This window comes from Corythoichthys intestinalis, chromosome 10 (genome assembly GCF_030265065.1).
Source record: "Corythoichthys intestinalis isolate RoL2023-P3 chromosome 10, ASM3026506v1, whole genome shotgun sequence".
Taxonomy (NCBI): Eukaryota; Metazoa; Chordata; class Actinopteri; order Syngnathiformes; family Syngnathidae; genus Corythoichthys; species Corythoichthys intestinalis.
In genome coordinates, this window is record NC_080404.1 from 39488080 (window position 1) to 39500927 (window position 12848).

Genomic DNA, 12848 nt, shown 5'->3' on the forward strand with positions numbered 1-12848 from the left:
GAAAGCAGGTAGATTGAAATATATAGACAGTTATAGATATGCAGTGCTAAACAAAAGCGTTTTTAGCCCTGATTTAAAAGAGCTAACAGTTTGAGCATACTTCAGACGTTCGGGTAACTTGTTCCAGAGGTGAGGAGCATAATAACTAAATGCTGCCTCACCCTGCTTGGTTCTTGTTCTTGGAACATGCAGAAGACCTGTTCCAGACGACCTTAGGGGTCTAGATGTCTCATAGGACTCTAACAAGTCAAGCATGTATTTTGGTCCAAGGCCATTAAGTGTTTTGTAGACGAGCAGTAGTATTTTATAGTCTATCCTTTGACTTACTGGAAGCCAGTGTAGCGATTTCAAAACTGGTGTAATGTGGTCCAGCTTCCTTGTATTTGTGAGGACTCTGGCTGCAGCATTCTGTACCAGCTGCAACTTCCTGACTGATTTTTTATCAAGACCTGTAAATATACCGTTGCAATAGTCCAATCTGCTGAAAATGAATGCATGCATAAGTTTTTCCATGTCTTGTTGAGTCAGAAGCCCCTTAATTCTGGTTATATTTTTTAGGTGGTAATAAGCGGATTTAGTGACGGACTTTAAATGGCTATCAAATTTTAGGTCTGAGTCAATAATTACGCCAAGGTTTCTGACTTGATTTGTAGCTGTAAGTGACATTGTGCTAAGTTGGCTGCTTATCTTTGACCTTTCCTTTTTTGGCCCAAAAATGATCACCTCTGTCTTCTGCACATTTAACTGGAGAAAATTCTGGCACATCCAATCATTGATTTGATGAATGCATTTGCTCAGGGTGACTAAGGGACTAAAATCATGTGGGGACACAGAAATGTACAGTTGTGTGTCATCTGCATAGGCGTGATAGGAGATGTCATACTGTTCCATTATCTGAGCATATCATAGCGCATTCAGCCCCCGAACTATTTTTAAATGGTCAGTTTTACCCTGAAAACCTCCGTTTACAGACGTCGTGCAACCGCTTTTGTTTCAACCCAGCCATAAAAGGTAGGTAATGAATTATATTTATTATCCAAAATGTCATTTTTAGCTTCGAATCATTAATTGATGTCTAATATTTAGTTAAAAAAAAAAATTTTTTTTAAAGTATTCACTTGCATATTTTAAAGTTTTAAACAAATGACATTACAATGAAAAAAAAATGGCGTCTGTAAAAAAGTATCAGATAGCTACCTCATAACTATCACTTAATTGTATTTTTTTGTTACTGTCGCATTTTCTCAAGATATGTTAGATGATAAATAATCAATCCAAACAAAGGAAAAATTGAAAAACTTTTAAAAGGGTTAATATATGAAAAAGAACATCTCGACCACTCCTTGATGTCTTCGATTTCTGCATCGCACCTTTGTTATATTACCATGTTTCACCCATAAAATCCCCCAAAAATCCAGCTGTGGCCATTCACAGCTGTGTCTTGACACTCGGTGATACATGCTACATGGAATTTTGGGATCGAAAAGAGGCAAGTACACGATAATATCTCGTTAAAATCATGGCGTCTTTAATTATGCTCATGAACTTCAAGTCACGTGAGTGTTTTCCGCCATATATAAATACATTATATTATTTATATTTAATTTTTATACTTTATTCTTGTTTAATAATAACTCAATGGGACAGTAACATGTTTAAAACTTATTACATTTTAAGTGCTCGAGAACCATTTATAAAGAAAGAAAAAAAAATATATATATATATATATATATTTTTTTTTTTTTTTTTAATTATAGTGTGGGGGGGGGGGGGGTGAAAAAAACATGTCCTATATGTATCTCTTCCATATACGTTGAACACAAAAAAGGGTTAGGTGCCCCCCACCCCACTTATTGACCCAGGTTCTGGTCCCCATTAAAAGCGAAAAACGAGGGATCACTGTACTTTTTGCTCTTCGAAACAGTTGTGTATTAAAGTCTGACATCGCTGCAGCATAATTCCAGTGATATTTCAAATTTCATACCAGCAGCACAACAATAAAAAAAAATGTAATAACGACTGTATGATATGGAACAGCCTTTGCGTACACAAATCTATTTTTATTTCCAATCCAGGGACGAAAGATGAGCGAGGTGCTCGTCTTTTATTGCATTAGAGAATTGGGACGCACTTAGTTTGTGTTTGCCTTTACGTGCGCGCACAGGCAGCTAATGCACATTCAGAAAATCATTACTTTCTTGTTGTTTGTCAATTCATATTTCATTCTTGCTCTAAAGAAAGAGTTCAGGTTGCGGTGTCAGCAGGAATAGTTTGAGGTAATAGGACATCACCATAAATAGCAAGACCCCACAGGAGACGACGTCCCACTGACCTTATAGCACAAGTGAGGCTTCCCAAGATTTAAAAATCAGAGGAAGAAATAAGCGACAAGAGATTTATCGGAACAAGAATGATGTGGCCTGGTGAAGATTATTGATGGCCGTTCTTTGCCTCCGCCTTCCTGGCTGGAAGCAGGCCTAATTCAGAGTGTCTGGAGTCATGTTGATGAATTCTTAATGAGGCCACATGCATTAGGTGAACAGGGAAGGGGGGCATATGGTTTCCCAAAAGATAATGTAACTTTTATGAGAGGTTGATTAATGAAAACCTCTGAAACTTTCACCTCAAGACCTGCATCGTAAGAATTTATTTTTAACGGATTTTGTAAGCCGTCTCATCACAAGCATTGAGAAGCAGTTGAATAAAATTACCCTAAAGTTGATGTTTTTGAGATGCTTTCACAACATTAGATATCAGCAGTTAAATGCAGTACACCAGGGAGCAGTCGTGATGTCAATTTTCAATTAACAAAATGGCAACCATAAGTCACTTTATTTGAATCAAGTCGTCTTGCATAGAAAGTGTCTCGTGGTTTCTTTTGCCATTTTGTCATATTTGTTGTTATTAAATTTCCTGAAATAAGGACAGCCAATTTTTTTTTTTTCCGACCCACGTGTCTGTGAAATGACTCACTGTACAATAGATCAAGACATTTGTTGTCTGTGTTTTTTGCACGCAATTCTATCTGTCAAAGATTGGAAAAAGCTCGTCAAAAACCTTTTAGTGGGTAAAGTAAAGAATCTACCTTCTTATAGTATGGTGCTAAATCAAGGCCAAAAGTATTGTAATTACTGATGCACCGATACCGATATCGGCGGGGGGCCAATCCGGCCCGAAATGGTGGTATCGGCGAGTACCAACAAACAGGGCGCCGATACCATTTACCGGTTTGGTAACACAGAACACAGCCTTTTTTCTCCTGACACTCACTAGACTGTGTTGTGTGATTACACGTGATTACTTTGCATGCCAAGCAGCTATCACTATTGACCTGCTCCGGACCAATGAGAGCAAGCCAATAGTTGCTCTTAACCAATGCCGGGGTAGCTTTTTCATATGGAAGAAAAACAAACTAGCAGTAGGAGAAGAAAATGTCGCCCGTTTCAGAATATTTCAGCGTCGAGTACAATGGCTGGGGTTGGACCGCAGCAACAAACCCTGGGCAGTGGGACGAGAATAATGACGCAGCAAGACAGATGTCTGGGGAAGAAAAAAAAAAAATACCAGAAATGACTTGTCTGTAACCTGCCCCTTGCCTTTGTTGAAAGCGTGGGAATCCTGCTTTTTATGACTCACGCAGTACCAAAGTATAAGGTCCCAAGTCGCAAATACATTCGGGACACGACTATCCTGCACTAAAAAATAAACTAACAAAACATGTTTTAGAAAAACTGGAGAAGGGAGGGGCCATAAGCTTTTCAACTGACATCTGGAGCAACCAAGTCTCCCAACTTTCCCTGCTTAACCTGACAGCCGACTGGAAAGCGTAGTACTTCATGCGAATGAATTCAAGGGGTCACACACACCGGCCAAGCTATTGCTGCTCAACTGGAGCATCCCGAAGTCAAAGATACTTTACTTTTCTTGTCTTTTACCAAAATAAATGCCACAGTAATTTACGACCTGTTTCAAAAGTAGGAGTGGGAACCTCTTGGTATCTCACGATGCAAAGCTCACGATAACGATGGTCTGACGATACGGCGATACAACGATTATCGGTACATTGTTCAGGGAATATTTCTAGGATATTCTACAAACAACTAATAAACATAAAAACAAGCTTCTGCTGAGAATTGGAATGAGTTCATCACTTGTAGACGTCCAATCCATTTGAACTGGGAGGGTGGCAGCGAATGACCATTCGTGCCTTCAAACGGATTGAACATCTATGGCTGTCAGTGGCAGCCAATGAGGTAATTTTGGGCCATTTAAGGTCATTTTCCTGTTGATTTTCTGTTACTTCCTGTTGATTTTGGGGTATTTTATGGGTCTCTTCCTGTTTGAGTTACAGAACAGGAAGTGACCTGGGAACCACCCAAATGAAAAGGCAGTGACTTAAACAGAAAATGACCTGTGAATGCCCTAAAATTAACAGCAAGTGACCTGTAAATGCCCTGAAAATCTGACAGAATGACTGTGAATGCTCTGGTTTCGAATGAACGAACGTTCCCTGTCTAAATGGATTGGGCGTCAAACACCGTCAATGCAACCTTAGAGTTAACTGAGACACTATTATGGTGGAAGATTTTGGTAGCAACTTGTTGGCTCATTTTTATTTTAGACATTGACACCTTTTTAAAACGATATCTCGATTCTTGGCAGGAGCATATCGATAACATTTTGGGATACAAAGTATCACGATATATTATCATTTTGATATTTTGTCACACCCCTATTCAAAAGTGCTGTAGAAGTAAGCAAAATAATCTCAGCTAAGTGGCAAAGCTGTGTGTGTGTGCACGCTGTTTGCATTTGTGCGTTGATATAGATGGAGTGGTGTTGCTGCTGGTGCACAAAGAGGGAGCCTAATAGAGAGAGAGGATGCTGTGGTCAATTATTATAATATAATTTCATGAAAGTTGCACTGTTTGACCTTTGAGAGGTTTAAAAAAGTTTAAATCAGTTCATTCAGAATTTATTATTATGATTGTATTTTTACTTTACTGATGGGTTAGTGTTATACATGTTTTAATTTCACAAATTTAGCACTAGTTTGGCTTTTGAGAGCCAAAGGTTTATTCGAATATTGTCACCCATACCAGGTATGCAATAAAAATTTCTACTGGATGTTTTCACATCCAAGTATGTAGCTCTTTAGGAAAAATACACACACATACACAAATAAATACATATATAAACAGTATATAAACGTAGTGGTATCGGACGATACTGCACAGCCAGTATCGGTATCGGAGCCAAAAAATGGGTGGTGAAACACTAATTGTAATCTGAAAAAAAAAGAAATTAGGGAAAAAAAATTGAAACCATGTTGAAGTTTTTTTCTTAAATCTTTCAAAACCAAAAAAGACGTTTTCCTCTTTCAGTTGATATTTTCAGGTTCAAATATTAACTTTTTGGTTTCGGTTATTTAATTTTCACCTTCAGATTATTTTTTTTTTTTTTCAATTTTAGATCTATTTTTTTCAGTTTCATTTTTTTTCACACTTTAATATTTTTTTACACTTTCAAAACTTTTGGCTGTGTTCTGGCACGGGGGGGCGTGGCCTCGACGAGAGGCGTCTTAGCTTATGAGAGACAGCCTATCAAAGCAACCCCAAATGATGCTGCGTTCAGGAAGCGTGGGTACTTTGATGGATTATGACGCCACAATCTCACCACTTTATTTTCTTGATACCTGTAGTTCAAGTAATACTAAAGGGGGTTGTGGGGGGGCTTTTGTAAGTCATTCTAGACAACCCTTGATCAGTTTTGATTAATAAAAATTGGAAAATATGCCAGGTTGTTGACTTTTATCGATGTGTCCAAAATCCAAAAGGAAACCGCCAACGTAGCGGAGCATCTTTTTGCTAGTTTGTATTGTAAAACTGTTCGTTTGTGCTGCTATCACTTTTGGAAAAATATTCGTTCATTGATTTTGAGTGATGGCGTCACTTGCAGCCCCCCAATTTACTGCAAAATGGACCCGAAGTGGTGCCATACGTTTGTGCTAGTTGTAGAGACACCCCACTATTATTGAGAGAGTTGGTACACTCCATCAGCCACGTGGAGTTAGGACACGGAAGTAATGCAGTAAAAATGGATTGAGTGTGGCGTCATAATCCATCAAAGTACCCACGTTTCCTGAAGGCAGCATCATTTGGGGTTACTTTGATAGGCCGTCTCTCAAAAGCCAACACGCCTCTCGTCGAGTGAATGTGCCAACTCTGGCACAAAAAAAAAACTGTTTTACATTGATATTTTAGGTGATCTTAGGGGATGTGCTAATAGATAGTTGACGCCGGGATGAGTAATCTTTTTACCTGTTGATTTGACTTTAAGAGGTGTTGCGCTGATATTGAAAAGGGTGTGTGGCAAGCAGTGGTTCGACTTTTTCCATGTTACTCCTCCAAATGTGGTGTTGCTGACCACTGCAAGTGAGTCATTCTGTTCATGTGATAAAAAACGTTAAGGAGGAGTCATATGAGGCAGCTGAGTAGCAGCGGGAGGGCTAAAAATAGCCATCAGCTATAACGAATGACAACAGACGTAAAGTGTGGTCATCTACAAGTAACAATATTCGCATGTCAAATATTTCGCGCTTAGACATTACATCCATACTGTACGAGACAGTGGTATGATTTACATATCATCGGTTGTATGAAATCAGCAATTGCAGTGAAATATATCAAAAAGCAAACAGTTATATTTGAGAAGTAAAAAGGAGATTAAGTCATATTAGTAATTTATCCTCAAAATTAACACGAACCATCAAAAAAAAAATTTGATATTTTGTTCCATTCTTTACAATGCTACTTTATCGTCAAAATATTGATATTTGGCCTGTTCCATTATTTACATAAAACAGAATCACTAATTAAAAAGTTTCCCTCCCCCCTCAAATTGTATTAACAAAACAGTGGTACCTTGACATATGATCGATTAGTCACACTATCTTTTCGACATCAGACGTAAAATTTGACTCGCCATTTGTTTTCCCGCAAGACAGACGCACGGCAGACTTTCTCGTGACAGAAATCAACATGGGTTCCAAGAATGTTAGTGAAGGTGGTGAAAAAATATTAAAAGGTGAGGCTTACCATTGAAATGAAGATGGAAATGATAAAAAAAATACGAACAAACGTGAGGTGCGCATCCGTGAACTGGCTCAACAATACGGCCGTAGATGGTCTGTGATCTCGGCGGTTCCTCCTCTGTTCGGTAGTTTTTATAAGTTAAGGTGACAATTATTATTATTGTACCCAGAGGTTGCGCTAGACTTTTTCGATGTCTGTCACTTTGACTGACAGTGTCATAAAAATCCTGTCATAATCTATTTTTACCCGTCACTTACATTTTTAAAATGATAATAATGACATATTCAATAGTATTTAGTTTTCATTCATTTTTAATTAATATTCTGTCCGAACAAGCTTAACAAGAGGCAAACAGACAGCGGAGTGCACCAATCAGCGACGGGCAGACGTGCCGTTAGCAAAGCGACGAGGGCAGGACGAGGGACTTGCGCGCGGAAGTAAACATACGAGGAGAACGGAGTTTATTCAACATGGCTAGCGCGAGACAGACTGTTGTCAATCACTCGTGCCGATGTGTTTTAGCTCATTTAAAACTGAATTTACCGCGGATTGGAACATATTCTCGGCTCTCCCGTTCGCCATCCGTGTTGTTGTAGAGACGACTTTCGGCGCGCAAGAGTGACGTTGCTCGTGAAGAACACGTCACGCAACTAACAAATCTGATTTGTCGATTGATTTTGTACCTACTCGAGAGGCTGTGTCCCAGACTTTTCTCTCAGTGTTTGAAAAATACAGGGAGAACAGTCTGGCCGTGCCAGGCAAACACTCAGTTGCCTTGACATTTTTCCGAGTAAGGCCAACGACGTCATGCATCAAGAGAGACAATAGCTAATTAATATGCTCACTCGCCACCCTGTGGTCTGGGGTGTGAATTGCAACCTGTCAAAATGACAGATGGACTTCAGTTTTTTCCGTCACTGTTTTAAAAAAACGGTCAACGACGGAAAATATTCGGTTAACGCGAACCCTGATTGTAACATCGCCAAAGAAATCACTAGCTTAGTCAGGTTTTTAATCATTTATTTCAGAGCTTGCGCAACACAACATGCCTACTGTCCGCCCAGCTAAACAAGTGAAGTAAAAGTGACAAGTCCTACCTCACTCTGACACGTCAGCCACATAGTGCGTTCAGGTACACCACGCAAAAATACATCTGCCACATTAGAAGCCGATTCGTTATGCTATAATAATACCTGTAATATTGTAATTCCAATTTGTATTCCTAAGTCATCTGCTTTGCTTTGTGTAATTGCTATTTGCAATAGTGAACCCAATATCTATTAAGGATTTAGTGTAGGTTTTTGGCCTGTGGAACGAATGAATGGAATTCTAATGTATTCTTATGGGAAAATCCTGCTCGACATACGACCATTTCGACTTACAAACAAGGTCCTAGAACGAATTAACTTTGTATGTAGAGGTATGACTGTCTATCAGAAGAGATAACAATAAGATCACATGTGATATCAATATTTACTATAAGTGTCCACTATTTTTGTGGAACTCTCTAAAAATCAAGCTATAAGCAGTCAAAGATGTCTACAATCTTCCATAACAAATATACAAGAAAACAACAGTTTAACTTGATCACTGTAATCACTGTGCAGTAGGCTTGAACGATATTGGAAAAAACTATTGCTGCAATTTTTTGGAGGTTTGCGATATCATATTGCGATATTAATTTTTTTTTTTTTTTTTTTAAAGAAATTTTCACTAGATGACTTGAATAGCTGTTTGGAAAGACTTTGGATGACTCACAATGACCAGTGTACAGTGATCCCTCGTTTTTCGCTGTTAATGGGGACCAGAACCCGCCGCGATAAGTAAAAAAGTTGCGCCCCCCGCCCCCCATATTTTTATTTATTTTTTTGTGTGTGTGCTCAATGTATTTATTCAGATTCAGCATTGGAAAGAGATACATATGAGGCATGTTTTTTTCCTTACTTTTTCCCCAAAGTATGATTTAAAAAAAAAATATATATATATATATATATATATATATATATATATATATTAATAAATGGTTTTAAGCACTTCAAATGTAATAATTATGATCAGTTTTAAACATAACTGTCCAACCAAATCATTTTTGAACAAGAATAAAGTACTGTAGTAGAACAATGCTTGGCTTTATTAAATACTTCCGTTTATCGACCTTCGCTATGACTGCAACGATTAATCTATTAACTTGGGTATTCAATTAGAAAAAAATATTCAAATTAAATTTTGCTGCTTCGAGTATTCGTATAATTAAAGTGGCGTTGTAATGGTTTGATTTTGAAAGTGTTCGCATTTAGTTTTATTGATTTGGGTAGATACACTACCCTCTAGTCTGCCTCATTTTACATGGCCAAATCCAGCCCTGTTAAGACCAACATAAGCTAGGTTTTTGTTTGAGCTAATGTTTTTTTAATGGAGTTTAAAAGTACATTTAACCAATTTTTTTTGGGAATATGTGTCTGAATGATTTGTAAGAGGATTGGTTTATCCTGATGTTTATCAGATTACTCCATTATTCGAACTAACTAGTTCATCGATTAATCGACTACTAAAAGAATCGATAGCTGCAGCCCTAAATTCTATTATTTTTGTTCTGATGATAATGATGTTAAGCTGTGGTTGTGGGTTCACGCACACCTAAAAGACTGCATTTATTTTAACTCATTTGCTCCCAAAAACGTATAAATATGTTCTATTTTTAATTGTTTCAGTGTCCCAAAGACGTATTTACACGTCTTTTACGTTTTTTTTTTTTTTTTTTTTTTTTTTTTTTAAAAAGACATCTCTGGGTTCTGATTCAATTTAGCTCCAAAGCACAAAGCTAAAAATCCATTATTTAAAGCAATAAAACTGGCCACTGGAGGACAGTAGCGCATTTGGTAAGACCCGCAACCCAATCCAACGACAATGAACGGCCAAGCTGCACGGCCGGGGCGCTGGCAGAAGACGACCGAATGGATGCCAGGCGGCGGACGACCGAGCAGAACAACCGGTAGGACGCCCAGGATGCCAGGCGCTGGACGACCAAGCAGAACGACCGGGACCACTAGTGCAGCGGACGATGCCTTTCAGTCTGTGCTGCTCCCGAGGAAAGCCCACAGAGACTCAAAAAATTCCATCTTTATGAGACGGACGGCGATGAGGGAAAAGCCAACTGTTGTGGCCAGAACAGCGTCATCTTTCATTTAGTTATGTGTAAATAAATTGTTACTTTGCGATCAACAGCTTGATTTGTCTTGTTGTTCATCTTATTTTGTAAAAGGAAAACATTATTCAGATGTTTTGGATGTTACTAAAGCAAAAAAATAGCTGTGTATAAGTCAAGGTTATGTCTGAAATGTATGCTTTCACAAAAAGCTCAATTTCTCCATTTTTTTTCCCATCAGAAATTGGAAAATTGCTCAAACTAAGCTATTTTCTAATGCTGATTTCTAAAGAATGGAAAAAGATGAACTTTTTCTGCTGAAAGATGAGAGTAATCTTTTTTTGGGTGGGTTCCATGTTTATATAGCAATAGAACAGAATTTTCTGTGTGCCTTGCAAAAACAGTCAAAATCCAGTAAAACGGCCAGGAGTGAAGGGTCTCGCTCCGGTGAAAATGGCTGGAAGTGAATGAGTTAATTTTATTCAGAAAATTTGTTATTTTATTTTAACTTAACATTACAATTATGTTCCAATTTGCTAATATGTTTTGAGAAATAAAAATCCTGTTCAGTGGAAAACGTTTTTTTTAAACCCAGGTCTCCAAGTAACACATTTTAGAGCTGTAATTGCAATACCGTGATATTTTTGCTTAAAGTTATAATACCGTCAGAATCTCATTTTAACTTAAAATGATAAAACATGTTATTTTTTATAATTTTTTTACACTGCTATGATTGTAGTCTTTAATAGGGGCGGTTGAATGTCAGTACAAAAATGGAGTAACATGAAAGGAAAAGGATCAAGGATAGATGGAAAGAAATTATGAAGAAAGACTTCATCTTTGATGCTTTTGTTTTTAGATCTGAATATTTCTTGGAGATATCGCGCAAAAAGATTTTTTAAAAGGAAGTATTTCCGAAAAACAACAACAACAAGCAGCATGTGTCGTGGAACCACAATAATCGGTGCATAAAACTCCGGTTGAAGTGGTGTAATTTTTCTTTTTTTTTTTTTTTTTTTTTTTTGTCAAGTTGTTGAGCTACCATTTGTTTGGCATCGACGTGAAACTCGCAGTATTCCAGGTTAAAAGTTAGGGTTGACTTGTTGTCATGTATCGACAAGACGACAGTCCGATAAAAACATTTGGTCACGCAGTTTTCCCCCGTGACTCCATCGTATTCGGGGACATTTAGGTGCATTCAAAGATTTCACGTCCACGCAAAGTACAACTTTTGATAATAATAACGAGCAACAGCTGGTCATAGTACTTCTCATTCTCGTGAGTCAGGAAGCAAAAGTACAACAAGATAAGTATGGTAAGTTACCTCGCCCGGTGGGTTAGCTTACTCTTCGTGGGCGCCGCCTCACGCAGCTGCTTCTCCCGGTGCCCGACGTAAACTCCTCGGCGTCGGCGGCTTCAACGCCGTATTTTGGCTTTCCGCCCAAAAACGGAAAAAACACCGAAAACAAGGTACAATAAAAATGGGGAGGAAAAGCCGTGAAAATTAAGTTCGCGTGGTGTTAGGACGACGAAGAGGGCGACTGTTGCTTGCTTGGTCTTGGTGGAACACTAGGCGGACTCACTCACTCTTCACCTCCGCGGGTTTTAGATCTCTGACGCTGGGCGAGGCGTGGCCGGGACCGGGGGCGCAGGCGGGGGTGGGGCCACACACGATTTGAACTAATTGGCTGCATTTGACGGTGATAGAGAGATAGACGTCCAATCCATTTTGACAGTGAATGAAGCCCCGGATTTTATGTGTATTGTCAACTGCATTGAAACAAAATCATTGACCTTCGGCCAGAGGCGTCACTAGGTTTTAAGAACAGGGGAGGGTGGAGACTTAGCCCCCAGGAGATTTAACAGGACGTAAGTGAACGTATTTTGATTTCTAAAAAAGAGGACACTCAGCCCAGCCTCAAGATACAGTGATACCTCAGCTCACGAACGCTTAAGCTCACGAACTTTTAGCCTCAAGAACATTAAATTCGCGAGCATATAGTCTCTGCTGACGAACTAGTTTTCGGCGGACGAACCAAACCACGCGGTCGAACAGCGCCACGAGAAGCTGACGCACGCTCATGGCGTCCCAGTTCGTCCCCTCCCTTTCGTTGAGTGCGGACGTGGTTTGTGTTTGATAGACATTTTGGACCATATTGAGTGTACTTTTGCGATTATGGGACCGAAAAAGACCCCACCACAGGCTAATGTTAAGCCTAAGAAAACATTAAAGAAAATAAGGTATATTTTTGTGTAGTTTTAAGGCTTATTTAGTAGAAAATTATGTTTTATGGGGACCTGGGAACGGATTATTCTCATTTTAATGGTTTCTTATGGGAAATAAATGTTGGGAAGACGAACTTTTCGCCTTACACACACTTTCTGGGAACCAATTATGTTCGTGAGCTGAGGTATCACTGTACTTGAATTTTACTCGAAGTTCACTCAAAGATGCCTATATCACTTTAATATATTTAAAGTGTGCCCCCTCACTCTGGATGGAAAAATACAGTTTGAAAAAAAAAAATAATGACTTAAAAAAAAAATATATATATATATATATATATATATATATACACAGTGCCTTGCAAAAGTATTCGGCCCCCTTG

The 12848-nt window shown here is 38.6% G+C and overlaps 1 protein-coding gene across 2 annotated transcripts in view; it reads right to left on the reverse strand.

Annotated features, from left to right (window-relative positions):
* Positions 1–11856, reverse strand: part of ehbp1 (EH domain binding protein 1) — a 490476-nt gene extending 478620 nt beyond the window's left edge. Inside the window, exon 1 of one of the 2 annotated variants that reach the window (XM_057847482.1) lies at positions 11564–11849. The gene's annotated coding sequence lies outside the window, so the exon portion shown is untranslated. Of the gene's footprint in view, positions 1–11563 lie in introns of both variants that reach the window. The other variant, XM_057847486.1, reaches the window with a different exon arrangement.
* Positions 11857–12848: the final 992 nt, after the last annotated feature.